This window comes from Nomascus leucogenys, chromosome 6 (assembly GCF_006542625.1).
Source record: "Nomascus leucogenys isolate Asia chromosome 6, Asia_NLE_v1, whole genome shotgun sequence".
Lineage (NCBI taxonomy): Eukaryota > Metazoa > Chordata > Mammalia > Primates > Hylobatidae > Nomascus > Nomascus leucogenys.
In genome coordinates, this window is record NC_044386.1 from 84,228,016 (window position 1) to 84,241,425 (window position 13,410).

Genomic DNA, 13,410 nt, shown 5'->3' on the forward strand with positions numbered 1-13,410 from the left:
CCGCTGGAGACTCACACACAGCTCCCCGCCAGTCCCACCGGTGACAGCCACACAAAGGCAGGGTCACAAGCACACAGACCACCCCACAGCCCAGATTCGGCCCCAGACACACACTCACAAGGGCACGTGATCACGTGCGTGGTCACATGGACCGGCCCACTCAGAACACACTCACAAAGTCACACCAACCAAAGCAGCCACGCGCCACACACACACCTACAACCCCGCATACCGCACACCCAGCTGCTTCCCAGGCTTCGCCTACCCTCACCTGTCGTGGCCGCCCCCACGTCCCTTCCCCTCCTTCAGGAGGCCGCTCTGTGCTCCTGTACGAGCGCGGGCCGTGGAGGCGGCTGGGCCCGGGTCGGGGCGGGCGGCGGGGCGCTCGGGACCCACGGGCGCAGCAGGCCGTGCGGAGCGCGCGGGAGGCCAGCCTCTGAGGGGCGGGGAGCGTGGCCGAGCGAGCTTGGGCCGGCGCGCTCCCCCCCTCCCGACCGCCGCTCAGCGGGCGCCAGACTCCTGCTTCCGGGTTCTGAGGGGGCGGGGCCACGTCGCGAGGAAGGGGCGGTGCTGCGTGGCTCCGGCGGTCGCCACGGCGACGGGGCGGGGGTAGGCTCCGTGGGATCCTTGGCGGCGGCTGACGTGGGGAGAGGGCTGAGTTATCCCTAGTTCTGTCTGACCTGCGTACCCAGGAGGAGGCGGCGCCTGGCCCCTTGGGACCTTGTTCTGCTTTCAGTTCGGGTTTTCTCTGTCGTGTACAGCTTTGGAGGGACACCTTTGGGTTCCAGGCTTTGGTGAACAGAACTTTGTATACTCTTTTCTTAGGAACAGTTTTTTTCGTTTGACCCAACCGTAGACGCTCTCCGCAGTCCTCCACTCAAAGCCCCCACTTCCTTTTTGATGTTCTGGGGATTTCTGGGAACATACGCCCACCCATCTTACTGTTCCTTCATCACTTTTCCCTTAAAATCAGAGAGAATATTAATACATTTATAATCATTGTTAAGGTGTTGCAGACGTCACGTCTTAAGGTGTTCCAGACGTCACGACTCCTTTTTTATTAGTAAAATATTTCTGAAATTATGATAAGGTGAATAACATGTAAATCTCCTTGTTTTGAATTTTTTTTTAGGGATCCTGCAACAAGGTCCTGTTGAAAGTGTCTCTCTCTAATATGTTTTAGGGAAAGCTTGTACCCTGTTTTAGGGCCTGTAGACTTTGCCCTTACCTAGGCAACTGTTTATGGGATTAAGGTCAGGGAAGATTCCAACTAAATTGCATCCTACTTAGTTATCACTTCTGTCCCCTGGCTCAGGAGCCTTGGGTTCCACGCTAGAACTTGGACAAATCCCAAAAGCATTTCCCAAGATCACGGTGACATACTTAACTTTTTCTTTTTTTCTTTTTTTTTTCTCTAAATCACTTCTTTCGGAGCTACAAGTCAGTCGCAGGAAGTCATCTTTTATTGTAAGCACCACATAGATGTATAGAGCATGTTTCCATGGAGTATTTTAACTTGGGGGCCTTTTCTCCAATATTTGGAATCGTTTAACTGGTGGAATAACTTGCAAACTACTGGTTGTCTGTGAAACTAGTTATGGATATTCATTACATTAGTTGTCTATTTTCCCAGGTGGTCTCGAAGCTTCAATCTAGAGCAAAGGGGAGTGATTCAACCAGTCCGTTAGCACATGATTAGCCCATAAATAATAGGTACTAAATGTATATTGACTGTAATCCCAGCACTTTGGGAGGCCAAGGTGGACGGATTGCTTGAGCCCAGGAGTTCGAGACCAGCCTGGGCAACCTGGGAGACCCTGTCTGTACAAAAAAATACAAAAATTAGCTGGGCGTGGTGGTGCACACCTGTAGTCCCCGCTACTCAGGAGGCTGAGATGGGAGAATCTGTCAAGCCCAGAGGTTGAAGCCACTGTACCATACCCTAGGTGACAAAGCGAGAGACCTCATCTGCCCCCACCAAAAAACTATATTGAATGTATTAATGAGTGGAATAAATAAATCTATCCCCATTTCCACATTTATTCCTGAAACTATTCCTTAGACCCCATCCCTAGACCCCATTTAGTAACAGCTTTAATACCTAATCTATGGATATACCCGTATGTTAAAAGTCATTGTTCTGTAGATACTTTTTTTATATATCAACTTTTATTACAATGTAGACCAATCCAAAAATAATAAATGTTTTAATTGTTTCAGAAAGGGAACCCATGGTCATGTTTGTGTCCTCAGTTGTTCCATAACACATGGCAAGTGGCAAGCACATTGTCCATTTCCTAATCCCAACAAAGAACATTTAATATCTGTGAATTCCAGCTGAATTGTAATGCACAAATGCAGGCAGCAAACTTTTGATTCAGGCAGGTCCCAGTGCAGGCTGACCTGGTAGACATGGCTGTAAGGATTTGCAGCTGTTGTGGCTGGGGTCTGCCAGATGGTTCCCACAGTACCAATTCATCTGTGAGAATCTCATAGAAAAACTGGAATGTTCACAAAATATGCTGTGAACACCAAGCAAAGTAAACAGCCAGCTGGCTCTCAGAATTGCCCAAACCCAAGCTCTGTCCCTCTTAATTTATCTTTTCACAGGATAATATTTGTTTGAAAACACACAAAATAATCCCAGATCCAGAAATATCTCTATGCATGTGTATACATAAGTGAATGCACTTTTTTTTTTTTTTTTTTTTTTTTTGATACGGAGTCTTGCTCTGTCGCCAGGCTGGAGTGCAGTGGCACATCTCGGCTCATTGCAACCTCCGCCTTCCAGATTCAAGCAATTCTCCTGCCTCAGCCTCCTGAGTAGCTGGGTCTACAGGTGCCCGCCACCACACCCAGCTAATTTTTGTATTTTTAGTAGAGATGGGGTTTCACCATGTTGGCCAGGATGGTCTCCATCTCTTGACCTCGTGATCCACCCACCTCGGCCTCCCAAAGGGCTGGGATTACAGGCGTGAGCCACTGCGCCCGGCTGTGAATGCACTTTTTAAAATGTTTGGAGAGATATGTACCAAGCAGCAAAGTGATTACCTCCGAGGAGGAACTGGGGATGGAGGGAGTGGTGAAGAACTTTGACTTTGGATTTAATAGTTGAGTTTATATTAAAATGTATTCATATATTATCTGTGTGATCAAAATAATTAAAAGCAGCCAGGCGTAGTGGCTCATACCTGTAATCCCAGCACTGAGGGAGGCCCAGGCGGGCGGATCACCTGAGGTCAGGAGTTCGAGATCAGCCTGGCCAACATGGCGAAACCCCCATCTCTACTAAAAATACAAAAATTAGCCGGGTGTGGTGGTGCACACCTGTAATCCCAGCTACTGGGGAGGCTGAGGCAGGAGAATCACTTGAACCCACCTGGGAGGCGGCAGTTGCAGTAAGCTGAGATCATGCCACTGCACTCCAGGCTGGGTGACAGAGTAAGACTCTGTCTCAAATAATAATAATAATAATTAAAAGCAACTATATTTCTGTAATTCCTCTGCTGTAAATCCTTCAATAGCTCCCCACTGCCTTCAAGCTAAAGTTCAAGGTATGCAGAGTAGAGCAGGTCTGGCTCTTGACTCAGCTCTCTGTGGGGCCAAAGTGCTCTAGTCATACCAACTGCTTGAAGGGCCCTAAACACCTCCTGATGTCTCAGGAGGCCTCTAGGCTTTTGTATATGCTCTTCCTTCCACTTAGAATGCCTCCCTCCACTGCACCCATTAGAGTGAAAACATTTATTTTACCCCCAGGAACCACGGATGTGTAAAAAAGTGAAAGAGAAACAAAACACTTGGTTTTTCAGACTAATACTAATTCTTGGAATACCATCCCTTAAAGCTTTACAGGGTACAGTCGACTGCAGTGTTATATACCAAATTATGCTGAGACCCAAGATTGAAAATGAATGCTGTTTCCTCATTGCCAGAGCAAGTCTATGTAAAATGTACACTGCACTGGATTGGAGGAATCAGACACAAAGTGGGCATTCAGGAACTGGCTTAGAAAAATGCTGATGTGGCTATTTTAGAGGTTACTACCTAAAGGCATTATCAAACAGAAGTTATATATAGTTATTTGTAATTAATAATGTATTAGTTGTCATCTGGGAGTTCAGAAACCTGAGTTTTATCCTTGAGCAAAACATATCCTCTGCTAGGTCTGGTTTCCTTCTCTGTAAAATGAGGCCAAGGTTAAATAAATTATCTGTAAGTTCTTTCTAATTCTAAGATTTTAGATTTTATAAATTTATAAGAGATATGTTAAAGAATCTTTACAGCTGGGCGTGGTGGCTCACGCCTGTAATCCCAGCACTTTGGGAAGTTGAGGCGGGTGGATCACCTGAGGTCGGGAGTTCAAGATCAGCCTGACCAACATGGAGAAACCCCGTCTCTACTAAAAATACAAAATTAGCCAGGGTGGTGGCACGTGCCTATAATCCCAGCTACTCAGGAGGCTGAGGCAGGAGAATCACTTGAACCTGGGAGGCAGAGGTTGTGGTGAGCCGCGATCGCACCATTGCGCTCCATCCTGGAGAAAAAGAGTGAAACTCCGTCTCAAAAAATAAAAAATAAAAAAACAAGTATCTTTACAGCAGCCTTTCCTCAAAGCTCCCCTTCTCTGATAATATTCCTCCTCCTTCTTGCTTCCAATCAAACTTAAAAAAAAACAGACCAGGTGTGGTGGCTCACACCTGTAATCTCAGCACTTTGGGAGGCGGAGGTGGGTGGATCACGAGGTCAGGAGATTGAGACCATCCTGGCTAACATGGTGAAACCCCGTCTCTCCTAAAAATACAAAAAATTAGCCGGGCATAGTGACGGGCGCCTGTGGTCCCAGCTAAGGCACACGGGTAAGGCAGGAGAATGGCGTGAACCCGGGAGGCGGAGATAGCAGTGAGCTGAGATAGCGCCACTGCACTCCAGCCTGGGCGAAAGAGCAAGACTTCGTCTCAAAAAAAAAAAAAAAACAGCCTGCACACAAAAATGCTTATTTAACGGAAACAATATTTTAATCTCTCAGAAAAGTTAATGTTTGTCCATTAACTTTTTAGAATAAAAGTTTCTAAGCAAAGGTACCACATATTTTGTATCATCTGCCAACCTAGCATCTCAGTGTTTCAACAATGTAAACAATGTAAATAATTAACGTAAATCACAATGGATAATCTACCTCCTGGAAGAAGAGCAGCAACAAAAATTAGTGGAAAGCAAGAGCTGCACTTCTTTACTACAAAAGAGAGCTTCTATCTGTAGTGTCTTAGAAAACTTTATGAATCTTAGAGGTAAAAAAAGACAGTGATTAGCTGGACATGGTGGTGCATAGTTGTAGTCCCAGCTATTTGAGAAGTTGAGGCAGGAGGATACTTGAGCCCAGGAATTTGAGGCTATGTGCGTGATCATTGTGCCTATGAATAGCTACTGCACTCCAGCCTGGGCAACGCAGTGAGATCCTGCCTCTAAAAAAAAAAAAAAGACTGATGAAATAGTATCTAAAATAAAATATTTTTGAAATTGTCTAGCATAGTACCTGCATATAACGGGCATTCAATTGGCATGTGTTCCCATTTCTTTGTTTCTGAGCACCAAAGCCAAACACATTAAATTCCCTAATCAAGGATAAACATATATGCAAATAGACACATGGTAGTAGATTGGTTAGGCACACTGATTGGAATCTAGGTTACCAGGGCATACATTCCAGCTCCACCACTGAGTAGCTATTTAAAATTCTGGAAAAATGAGGATCAATAACAGTATCTGCTTCACTTGGTTATTGTAAAGACAAAATGAGACAGTCCAGGTCAAGTCCTTACACACATGGCTAGCCCTCAAAAAATGTTAGCTAATAATAGTGATATTGAGAACCTACTGTGTTTCTTCAGACACTGTGCTAGGTGAGTTATTTCTTATTATTTATTTATTTACTTTTTTTTGTGATGGAGTCTCACTCTGTCATCCAGGGTGGAGTGCAGTGGCTTGATCTCAGCTCGCTGCAACCTCTGCCCCCTGGCTTCAAGCGATTCTCCTGCCTCAGCCTCCCGAGTAGCTGGGATTACAGGCATGCACCACCATGCCCAGCTAATTTTTGTATTTTTAGTAGAGATAGGGTTTTGCCATGTTGGCCAGGCTAGTCTCGAACTCCTGACCTCAAGTGATCCTCCCGCATAGACCTCCCGAAGTGCTGGGATTATAGGTGTGAGCCACCATGCCTAGCCAAGTATATTATTTCTATTCCTCATGACAATCTTTGCAAAGTAGGTACAATTTTAATTTCATGGATAGGGCAATACATGGAGAGGCTCAGTAACCAGCCTAGGCTTACAGTCAGTGGCAGAGCTAGGCTCACGCGAGGTTTGTTGACTCTAAGACTCTGCCCCTCAAAGTCGTATATTTTCACCTTGAAATTGTTTGATAAATATAAAGAAAAATGGTGAAAATAGGTTGAACTGACTTAAATACGAAGTATAAAGCAACAAACATCCTTTTGGTAGCTATTCTCGAGAACTCAATTTTATGCTCAGAAATGTTTCTTTTGTCCCTCAAACCAAATGAAGAATCAAATCCTTCTTTAAAACAAAATCTCCTGTAGTCGCCGGGCGCGGTGGCTCACGCTTGTAATCCCAGCACTTTGGGAGGCTGAGGCGGGTGGATCACGAGGTCAGGAGATCGAGACCACGGTGAAACCCCGTCTCTACTAAAAATACAAAAAATTAGCCGGGCATGGTGGCGGGCGCCTGTAGTCCCAGCTATGCGGAGAGGCTGAGGCAGGAGAATGGCGTGAACCTGGGAGGCAGAGCTTGCAGTGAGCCGAGATTGCGCCACTGCACTCCAGCCTGGGTGACAGAGCGAGACTCCATCTCAAAAAAAAAAAAAAAAAAAAAAAAAATATATATATATATATATATATATATATCCTGTAGTCTTTGGGTTCTAATCCTAGTATTGTCACTACCTAGCTGTTGCTAGGCCCCTGTTTCATCATCTCTAAAAAGAAATTTTTAGTTATATAGATCCTTCCCTACTTGAAAATTCTTTTGCTCCTATTGGTCCAAAGACATTTCCGATAGTATAAAAGTTCCTCTAAAACTGCAAATAGAGCTACCATATGATTCAGCAATCCCACTACCAGGCAGTCATCCAAAGAAAGAGAAATCAATATATCAAAGAGACATCTGCACGCTCATGTTTATTGCAGCAGTAGCCTCAATAGCCAGGATATAGAATCAACCTAGGTGTCTAACAACTGATGAATGGATAAAGAAAATGAGGTATATATACACAATGGAATACTATTCAACCATAAAAAGAATGAAATCCTGCCATTCAAGGCAACATGAATGGAACTGTAGGACATTGTATTTCTCAGGGTCCTCCAGAGAAACAGAACCATCAGGATGTATATGTAGAGAGAAAGATAAGGAATTGGCTCATGTGATTATGGAGGCTAAATCCCCAAATCTGCAGTTGGCGAGCTTGAGAAATAAGTGAAGTAAACCAGGAACAGAAAGTTAAACACTGCATGTTCTCATTCGTATATGGAAGCCTAAATGAAGCTGCTCTCATAGAAGTAGAAAGCAGAATAGATGTTATTAGAGACCTGAAAGGGTAGAGGAAAGGAAGGGATAGGGAGAGATTTATTAAAGGATGCAAAATTACAGCTAGATAAGAGGAACAAGTTCTAGTGTTTCATAGCACTGTAGGATGACCATAGTTAACAATAATGTATATTTTCAAATAGCTACAAGAGAGAATATTGAATGTTTCCAACACAAGAAATGATAAATGTTTGAGATGATGGATATCTAATTATGTTGATCTGATCCCCTCACGTTATTATATGTGTCAAAGCATCACAATGTACTCCATAAATATATACAATTATTATGTGTCAATAAGAAATCAAAATAAATAAAGGTATCTTCTTCCACAAGCTGTTGCTACCATTCAGAGGAGAAAATGTTGTAGGCCCAAAGAAGGGATTATAGTAGCATTTGACTGTGGTGATGTATCAGTCAGCATTCTCCAGGGAAACAGAACCAGCGGGTGTATACACATTTAGAGAGAGATTTATTATACGGAATTGGCTCATGTGATTATGGAGTTTAAATCCCAAAATCTGTAGTTGGCAAGCTGGAGACCCAGGAGAGCTGATGGTATAGTTCCAGCCAAAAAGCCAGCAGGCTCAAGACCTATGATGAACTGATTTTCAGTTCAAATCTAAAGGCAGGGTAAAAACCAATATCCCAGCTCAAAGACAGTCAGGCTGGAAGAATTCCTTCTTACTCAGCCTTTTTGTTCTATTCAGGCCTTCAACTGACCGGATGAGGCTCATCCACATTAGGGGGGCCATCTGCTTTACTGAATCCATTGATTCAAATGTGTGGGGTTTTTTGTTTTGTTTTGTTTTTGAGACAGGGTCTCACTCTGTCATTCAGGCTGAAATGCAGTGGCACAATCTCAGTGCACCGCAGCCTCGACCTCCTGGGCTCAAACAATCCTCCTACCTCAGCCTCCCAAGTAGCTGGGACCACAGGCATGCGTCACCACGCTTGGCTAACTTTTGTATTTTTTGTAGAGACAGGGTTTTGCCATGTTGCCCAGGCTGGTCTTGAACTCCTAGACTCAAGTGAGCTGCCTCCCTCGGCCTCCCAGAGTGCTGGGATTATAGGCATGAGCCACCATGCCTGGCCTGATTCAAATGTTAATCTCATCCAGAAGGAGCTTCACAAACACACCCAGAATAATGTTTGACCAAATGTCTGGGCACCTGATGGCCCAGTCATTGACATAAGATTAACCACAGATGACAACAAAAGCTACCATTTATTGAGGGTCTACTATATGCCAGGCACTTCCCAGATGTATTCCTATTCTGCAAGGCAGGTATTACACATGTTTTTAAACGGAGAAATTAGTTTTAAAACTTTCAGCAACTTGTCCTGAGTCACTCAACTAGTAACTAGCAAGAAAATTTGTTTTTGAGTCTGATGCAAAGCATATGTTTTTCAGCAATGACAAGAACCAAAATAGAAGCATCTTGCATAAGGAGGTAACGTATTTGCAAACACATCCTTTCAACTAAAGCATAAATTAGACTGTGTTCTACCTTCCTGGGAGGACTCTGGCCTCTGGGCCAACACGTAGCTCAGATTAACATGCATCTCTTATGCTAGTTAAAACTGTTACTGCTCTAGCAGAAAAATTATTTGATGAGTGTGGTAAAATGCAGAGTCCCATAACCAGAGATTCTGACTCAATGTCAGGAGTACAGTCCAGGAATCTATTCCAGGTGATTCTGGTTCAGATGAGAAACGCTACTCAGTAACACTGGATTGTGGTTTCTACAGGGGCCGGAACAAAGAGTGGGTCATATGGTTTCCTGAGGCCTGTCTGGGATGTGCATCATTTACTTTCTTGAAATAGGCTGCCAACTTGAAGATGGCATTTCCATGCCTGGTGTTTATCCTCCAGTTCCAGGATGAGCTTGAGGCTCCCTGGATGGGGAACTGCACACTGTAGGATGGGCTTTGCACTCTTACCTCAAGATTTCAGATGTATGAAAGGTATTTCATACAGTCCTAGGTATACCAACTGTGCCAGTCCAATTTCACAGCCCCTTATGCTGCTTTTTCTGCAGAGTGGAATCACTGGACTGGGGTGGGCCTTGACTCACAGCCTGGCTAAGGACTAGACGTGGTCTGGCACAAAAGGTTCTATCTGGCAAGGGCAATGGTAATTGGCTAGACAGTCAGACAGGCTCCACCCAGAATGTGGGGTGGCAGACGTGAGGCCATTAACTAGTAGGTTGTAAGAGAGCAAAACTGCTAAGTAGAGAGCACATATGTCATCAGAGAAACTATGGGGAATGGGGGTCAGGGAGTGACGGTAACCAAAGGAAACCTCCGAGTTGACTTGCTCCAAATGGCTTTCTAGTCCTTCACTATTCATATTCCTACAATAAAATCCCCATTTCTTTCTTTCTTTTCTTTTCTTTTTTTTTTTTTTTTGAGACAGATTTTGCTCTTGTTGCCCAGGCTGGAGTGCAATGGTGCAATTTCGGCTCACCACAACCTCCACCTCCCGATTCAAGTGATTCTCCTGCCTCAGCCTGCCAAGTAGCTGGGATTACAGGCATGCGCCACCACACCTGGCTAATTTTGTATTTTTAGTAGAGACGGGGTTTCTCCATGTTGGTCAGGCTGGTCTCAAACTCCTGACCTCAGGTGATCTGCCTGCCTCGGCCTCCTAAACTGCTGGGATTACAGGCGTGAGCCACCGTGCCTGGCCTAAAACCCCCATTTCTTAAAAGTGTTTCAAGTCTGTTATTTGCAACCAAGAGCCTAACTTCACACACACAGATTATTGGTTTCATCAAATGTGAAGGTTTAAGGGATCTCCTTTGCGATTCCTTCAACTATTCAAGATTCCCCTTGTTGAGGTCATTACCCTGTTTGAGGGGATGGAAGGGGCAGAGTATTCCTTAGGTGTTGGAAGAGGAATCCAACCTTTCTCCTGGGTCACAACGCTGACGGGAAGCTGTGCCCTCAGTAAGGTTTCCCCAGTCCTGGTGACAGTGTCTGAGTGGGCACTTCCTTAGATCCCCTGCAGAAATCGTATTCATGAGCTCCTAGAGGACACTGATTTCCGTTCTCCCCCAATTCCCTAACATGAGCAGAGTGCCTGGAGGGGATTAAGTGTTCAATACATACAATTGGAAAAACAAGGCACTTTCACAGTCTCTTGTTGATTCTCAAAACTATTTTGGTAGTGTTTTGTTTTCATCATCAGCCTAATTTCACACTTGAGGAAATAAAGTTCAGTGATACTGACTTGTCAGAGATCAAAGAGCTCATCAGTGGTGGAGCCAAAACTCTCCATAAGGATATAATACCCAATAACTCAAATTCCCTCACCCACAAAAATCTTTTCAATCATCTCCCCTTCATCCCAACCACTGATGTAATTCAGATCTTCACGTTTCTTTTCTCTTTTATCCTCAACTTTTAAGTTCAGGGTACATGTGTAGGATGTGCAGGTTTGTTACACAGGTAAATGTGTGCCATGGTGGTTTGCTGCACAGATCATGCCATTACCCAGGTACTAAGCCCAGCATCCCTTGTTCTTCCTGATGCTCTCCCTCCCCCCAACCCCATCCCCACCCCCAACAGGCTCCTGTGTGTTGTTCCCCCGCCATGTGTCCATGTATTCTCATTGTTCAGCACCCACTTATAAGTAAGAACATGCAGTGTTTGATTTTCTGTCCCTGGATTAGTTTACTGAATATAATGGCTTCCAGCTCCATCCATGTCCCTGAAGATCACATTTCTAACCTTCCAACAGATCTTCCTGCTCAGGTTTTACCCCCAACCTATCTTCCACGCCACCACCAAAGTTAAATTTCCAAAATCTAACTCTGATCACGCCACTCTCTACTCACAGTCTACTGCATATGAGACAAAGGCCCTAACTCTCATGGTTTTCAAAGCCCTCCATGATTAGGCCTCAGCTTGCTTTTGCAGTCTCATTTCTGTCACCAGATTCCACTCATCGATTCATCAAAACGCTGGGCTTTCCCCCGGTATTCAACATGCCATTTGTTTCTCTTCCATAATCCATTTTTAGCTTTTTCCCACCCAGCTCTATAACTAGCTCATACATACAAGGGAATGTATGACAAATTTATGGTTTAAAGAATAACAAAAGAACAATTATGCTCCCACCTAAGCATTACCAAACCCCCTATAGTGTTCTTCTAAGTCTCTGTGCCTCTGCACATGCTAGAATGTCCTTCCAGGCCTTAGTCTGCACAGTAAACTCATCCTTTGGAAGCTAACTCCATTGACTTCCTCTGGGAAGCCTCCACTGACACCCCTGAGGGACACAATACTTCCCTTATGCCTCTACTATGGCATTTATAACTATTATATTTGCTTACACATTTGTCTCCCTGGTAGGTTGAAGATGTCAAATATTGGATCTCTGAATCTCTGGTAACCAGTTTGAAGTTCTAGTTACACAGTAAGTGCTCAATAAATCAGATGACCACACAACTCAGTTTGCCTGGGAGAGTCCTGGTTTATGTCTGTTGCCCTGGAGTAATTATTATAAGTGCTTTCACTCATAAAAGCATCCTAACTTAGATGACCAAATCACCCTATCAATAAATGTTGAATTAACAAATGACTTAATGAATAGAGAAAGACTTTCACCGTCAGAATCTAGGCAGGAAAAGCCGATGTGTGGATTCTGTGGCCACTGTGCGTCCTTCTCCTCCAGAAGTGCTTGACTTTCCTGGAGACAGAGAAGATGAGTTTGCACACACCAGATGCTCAATAACCTTTATTGCATAAGTAAGTTGAAAAGTGTTAGCATGTTCCTACTTCAAGAAAACCTGGGCCGGGTGCAGTGGCTCATGCTTGTAATCCCAGCACTTTGAGAGGCCAAGGCAGGAGGATTGCTTGGGCCCAGGAGTTCAAGACCAGCCTAGGCAACATAGTGAGACCCCTATCTCTGCAAAAATTTTTTTAAAAACTAAAAAAAAAAATTAGCCAGGCATGGTGGCCCCACTTTGGGAGGCTGAGGCTGGAGGATCACTTAAGCCCAGGAGGTTGAGGATGCAGTAAGCAGTGTTTCACGCCACTAGACTCCAGCCTGTGTGAGAGAGCAAGACCCCATCTCTAAAAAAATTAATCAAAAAAAATAAAATCTGGATGTAAAATGTTAATTTATAGTACAGATCAATGTGGCAGAGATTATTAAATATTACCTATGTTTACTACTTGGTTAAATCTAGCTGGTAGTGAAATGTAAAGAGCTGGCTTTACTACTTATAGGAAATAAAAAATGCAGATTCAATACTCCTAAAATGTCAGTGGTGACACGATTTTTAAAAAATTAAACAGATGCACTGTTTTTAAAAAAACCTCTTCTCGGCCAGGCGCGGTAGCTCACACCTGTAATCCCAGCACTTTGGGAGGCCAAGGCGGGCGGATCACGAGGTCAGGAGATCAAGACCATCCTGGCTAACACATGTGTAGGATGTGCAGGTTTGTTACACAGGTAAATGTGTGCCATGGTGGTTTGCTGCACAGATCATGCCATTACCCAGGTGAAACCCCATCTCTACTAAAAATACAAAAAAAAAAATTAGCCAGGCATGGTGGCGGACGCCTGTAGTCCCAGCTACTTGGGAGGCTGAGGCAGGAGAGTGGCATGAACCCGGGAGATGGAGCTTGCAGTGAGCTGATATCATGGCACTGTACTCCAGCCTGGGCCACAGAACAAGACTCCGTCTCAAAAAAATAAAAATAAAAACAAAAAACCTCTTCTCAGTATGTATGTATGTACAGACATACACCAGTTAGGGTTGCCTTTGTTCTTAGGGAAAGATAATCTCCTTGAGTT

General features: G+C 44.3%; 1 protein-coding gene across 2 annotated transcripts in view; it reads right to left on the reverse strand.

Moving 5' to 3' along the window:
* Window positions 1-12,424, reverse strand: part of SPG21 (SPG21 abhydrolase domain containing, maspardin) — a 40,762-nt gene extending 28,338 nt beyond the window's left edge. The window contains exon 1 of one of the 2 annotated variants that reach the window (XM_003267100.4): window positions 272-543. The gene's annotated coding sequence lies outside the window, so the exon portion shown is untranslated. Of the gene's footprint in view, window positions 1-271; window positions 544-12,215 lie in introns of those variants that run through there. The other variant, XM_030814563.1, reaches the window with a different exon arrangement.
* Between the last annotated feature and the right edge of the window lie 986 nt (window positions 12,425-13,410).